The sequence below is a fragment of the Octopus sinensis genome, linkage group LG8 (assembly GCF_006345805.1).
Source record: "Octopus sinensis linkage group LG8, ASM634580v1, whole genome shotgun sequence".
In the NCBI taxonomy this organism is placed as follows: domain Eukaryota; kingdom Metazoa; phylum Mollusca; class Cephalopoda; order Octopoda; family Octopodidae; genus Octopus; species Octopus sinensis.
Genome location: NC_043004.1, coordinates 29803491 through 29808737, shown reverse-complemented (window position 1 = coordinate 29808737; position 5247 = coordinate 29803491). Strand labels below are relative to the sequence as shown.

Genomic DNA, 5247 nt, shown 5'->3' with positions numbered 1-5247 from the left:
TTTCTTTCAATTTGACCCCTAATTAAGCAAAAATTTGAAAAAACTCGATATTTTACGATTTCCCTCTCTCACTTCAAAGGCTTTACTCCGCCTATTAGCACACTTTCTTTTTACACACATAGACACGCAAACATATACATATATGACAGTGTCAATTGTTGAAAGAAAATTGTAAGCTAAGAGGGTGTGTGTGTGTGTGCGTGCGTGTGTGTGTGTGTGTGTGCGTGTGTGTGTGTGTGTGTATATGTGTCTGTGTGTGTGAGTGTGTGTGTGTGTGTGTGTGTGTGTGTGTGTGTGTGTGTGTGTGTGTGTGTCGGAAGTGAAGGATAAAAATATGGCAAGAAGTGGACATATGTACATATATACATACAAACATCTATACATACATAGATGTGTGTGTGTGTGTGTATGTATGTGTATTAATGTGTGTGTGTTATCTCTCTCTCTATAAAGCTGAAGTTGTCTGTGTGCGCCAGGTTTGGTAGCCTTCAACTAACACTATCTCCTCCGAGACCCTGCGGCACAAGTTGACCAAAATTGAGAGTATGATAGAAGGGTTGCTCTTCCTTCCGTAGAAGATAAAATTCAAATCCGACCATGTTAACACCAAAAATTATTTACATCAAAAAGGTGCTTTTTTCTATGAAAATCCCTATTTTTTACGATTTTTTCACTGCTGTGTCGCCACTTTTCGGTGTATTTCAACCAGAAAAATGTTCACTTGAAGAGAATAACAAGCTACATAATGCAAAATTTTTACTTTTCAAAATTTCCAATTCCAGCGGGTCGAAACAAACTCGAGCAACGCTGGGCGATACTGCTAGTATATATATATATATATATATACATACATACATACATACATACATATATACATATATATATATATATACACACATACACACACACACACACACACACACACACACATACATATATATATATATATATATATATATATATACAAACATGTATATAAACACTTAGTGAGTGAAATTAATTGAAACTGAAACCATGTAAGACTGAAACTATTATATCACATTACAATAGAGATGTTATTGTTTCATTTTTGACATGTAATACCAAAACAGTGTAAGAGATAAGAGATTGCTCCAGGCTCGTATTAGATAAGAAGTTCAACATTTTTTTGGCCCACGTCACTCCATAGATCCTAAATAAAGCATGAGTAAAATTTGAATGAAATCAGTTGCGTAGTTCTCAAGTTTTACTGATGCACACATACAGACACACAGACAGTCAGACAGACATGCTCGGTATTATATATATATATATATATATATATATATATATATATATATATATATATATATATATATATATATACAAGGGTTGGATAAAATAATGGAAATAGCTTAAAATTTCAAACAAATTTATTTTAATATGGAGTAGGACTGCCTTTGGTAGTAATTACAGCTTGAATTCTATGAGGTATGGACTCGTACAAAGTTTGAATTGTTTCCAAAGCAATTTTTGTCCATTCTTCACCTCAAACAGTCTCCAGTTCTTGTAGTGATGATGGTAGATGATATCAATTCCTTACTTGTTTTTCTAAAATGCACCATAAATGTTCAATAATACTGAGATCTGGGGACTGTGGTGACCGGGTAAGATGTTCAACTAGAATGTTTCTCGTATCCTTCAGTAACAACTTTAGCTGTGTGAACTGGTGCATTATCACCCTGAAAGATTGCATTTCCCACCAGAAACAGTTCCACAACCATAGGATGAATTTGCTCAGATAAAATGCTTAAATAGTCTTGACTATTAATTCTGCCATGAAGGGAAACCATTGGGCCAGCAGATTTCCAATGTATAGCCCCCCAGATCCTCTTCTATGTTTAACAGTTAGAAGAAATCAGTCTGGGTCAAATGCTTCTTTTGCCTGTCTCCACATGTATACTTGGCCGGTGGTTGGAAATATGATGACGGATGACTCGTCTGAGAAAATAGCATTCTCCCACTGTTCTAGGGACCAATTCTGTCATTACTTTTGAGACTGTACTTCTTGATACACTAAACATTTCAGCTGTTTCTATTACACTAGCACCTACCATACGGGCACCAACAATTTGACCTCTTTGAAAGTCCGATAGATCTGCCATTTTAATGAATTTTAATTTCCTTTTTCTGTGATATCTGAAAAGAAACAGCAATTTTAGCAAATATATCAAGCAAGACTAATAGACTAATAATAAATAAAAAAGAAACGTAAAAATAAACAAGCTTTTGACAGTTTTATAGATATTTCAAAATCATGATGCTATGATGCTAGGTGTATCCATTATTTTGTCCAACCCCTGTATATATATGTATGTGTGTGTGTGTATATGTATATATTATTCATAATTGTAGCATCCTACGCTGATGAGAAAAGAAGGTTGGGTAAGGTAGAATTTTCTAATTCTTATGCTTTCCTAAAACTTGATTTCGAAACGTACGTCCGTAGGTGACTTAAAATTGTACGATAGATTGCCATCATTTCATTCTCTCTTACCTGTCTGTGTTTGCCTTTCAAGTGCTGTGTTTTTACTGAGATCTCCCTTTTAGTAGAAAGAATAGCTATAACTCTTTGACTGCTATTTCTAAATTCGGTGTGTGGTGAGGCAATTCGTTGCTAAACCCTTAATTGCTTAGTATTACTTAAATTTTCCTCGAATGAGGCTTTTACATGCCGAAATCTACTTGGTGTAATTAATAATTATTCCAAATTAATTAATTTCACCCTTTATTGTTACTGATAACCATATTTTATCCCAGTAAATGACCACAGCATCTTGTCTTTGCATGCATCCATGTATGTATGTATGTATGTATGTATGTATGTATGTATGTATGTATGTATGTATGTATGTATGTGCGTATGTATGCATGTGTGTGTATGTATATATGTGTGTGTATGCATATGTATATATGTGTGTGTGTGCATCTGTATGTATGTATTCTGCATATTCTTGTACTTGCATGTCTGTGTTTGTGTATTTTTTTATGTATGTGTGTGTGTTTTGCAACCATGTACCGTGTTTGTATGTATAGAGGTGCATCTCCATATGTGTGAACACGTGTCTCCATATGTGTCGTGTGAAGTAAAGTGTGTGTGTGTATATATGGTCATGTGTTTCAGTCCCCATTTGCATATGTGTGCTTGTCTGTTCATATAACCTATGTACCTATCCGTCTGTATGTTGATCTGTTTATTTTCATATCCATATGCTTACACACATGTGCATATACACATATATACATACACCTCACACACACACACATAAATACATCTATCTACATAACAGTCCACTAACTATTCCTCTCTACCTGTGTAAACTGTGGGTAGGGGGATTTGATATTTACTATGTATGTTTCCTATTTAGTATTGGGGAAGTTTCATTTATAAGGACGTACTCCTGTATTTGTCTGAGTGTTGGGTCTTTTGGGTGCTTGGATAACAGGCGGATGTTAAGTTGACCCAAGTTGCCTCCATGGTGGTCCTTGGCATGTTAGTAGAGTATGGAGGACTGTTTTTTGTTGTCATATTGTCTCAGATGTTCATTTAATCGTTCTGCATATATACATACACACACATGCATACATATATTATAGAGCTAAAAAGCAGAAAAGTATATTAGTACCTAACAAAAACATAGAAGTTTCAAACCCTGCTAGGTTTGATACTTCTAACTATTGGGTTGTCCGGAAAGTTTGTGCCGATTTATAGTAGCTTACCTTTCGACTTATTTTAGAACATGGTTGAGCCCATAAAATAGGATTTGACTACACCTCCATTTAGAGCACAGTTTAAACTATCTTTTTGTGGAAGAAGGTTTATGTTCCTATAACCTGTGTTAATTCTGTAACCCTTTAAAATGGAAGATAAGAAAGTTCATTTTCGGCACTTGATGCTTTAGGAACCAGACAAACATTGCTGCAGCTCGGCTGGGATGTGTTACCCCACCCTCCATATTCACCAGATACTGCTCCTTTGGATTTTCATTTATTCAGGTCTCTGCAGAATAGTCTTAATGGTAAAAATTTCAATTCCTTGGATGACGTAAAAAGATACCTTGATGAATTCTTTGCCATGAAACTACCTCAAATCTGGGAAGGGGATATTTTCAAGTTAAAGGAAAGATGGAGATGTATTGTGCAACAAAATGGTTCATATTTGGTTGATTAAAAATGTAATGGCAAGTATTTATTGACCTTTTTCTTGCCTTTAAAAATCAGCACGCACTTTTTCTGGACAACCCAATAGTTTGCTGTGATAACGACTGACAAAACAGTGATGACTAATAATATCGCAATTCTCAACTGGGCTATGTACCCAATAACCACCACCAACAATGACAGCTGGTAAGCTATTGTACATCATGGCAGGTACACCTCTTTTATATAACATCAGTCTATGTACATGATTAGTTACAAAAGTTGATATAATAGGCTCATTTGAGCACTTATTTGCCTGAGTAGACGAATGAGATGGCACACCAGCTGAGTTATCCAAAAGCCATGGATGTCAGCTTAGTTGTTGGCATCAGTTTGATGAACAGAATGGCAGACATCATTTCATTTGTCTGAAGAGTGATGGTGCCATAAGCCATTTCTGCTTTTTGATGATGCCATAGAAGCTGATGTTGTGACAGTTAATAAAGTAGACAAATTAGCTGGTTGGTTTGAAAAAAAACGTAGACATTGTATAGTCCTGACATCAGGGAATAAAGTAAGTAGGCTGTTGGTGAAATTAAACAGTAAATCTTTCAATTTATATTCATATCACCGACATGCCAGTAATATATGCTATCAAGACATATTTACTACAAATCTATAATGAGTCCAGTGTTCTAGAGAAATAAGGAGACATATAATGGCATTCATGGCTGATAACAGAGTAATGAGGATCTTTGAAACCCCCCACCCCCGTGTTGCTGATCATGTGACTAATAAGAATAAACATGCTTCAACAGCTGACATAACTGACAACTGTCAAGTGCATAAGTCTCTATTTCCTTATTCAAGGTGAACATACAAAGATAAAATATGTTCCAATTAAATGACAATGCGAACATTGATACATTGAAAATAACACACACACACACACACACACACAAGCATAAAATCCTCCTCCCCCTCTTCATCATTGTCATCACTTAACGTCCATTTTTTCATGTTCACATTGTCCAGAAACGTCTGCATGAAGACTGGGAAACAAATGATACTGCTTGAATGACAATGGCG

The 5247-nt window shown here is 35.5% G+C and overlaps 1 long non-coding RNA gene across 1 annotated transcript; it reads right to left on the bottom strand.

Moving 5' to 3' along the window:
- Positions 1 to 1572: 1572 nt before the first annotated feature.
- On the bottom strand, positions 1573 to 4874 carry LOC118764520. The gene is made up of 2 exons (XR_005000330.1): positions 4216 to 4874; positions 1573 to 2157 (listed from the first exon to the last, which is right to left on the bottom strand). It is a non-coding gene; the product is annotated as an uncharacterized LOC118764520 (long non-coding RNA).
- Between the last annotated feature and the right edge of the window lie 373 nt (positions 4875 to 5247).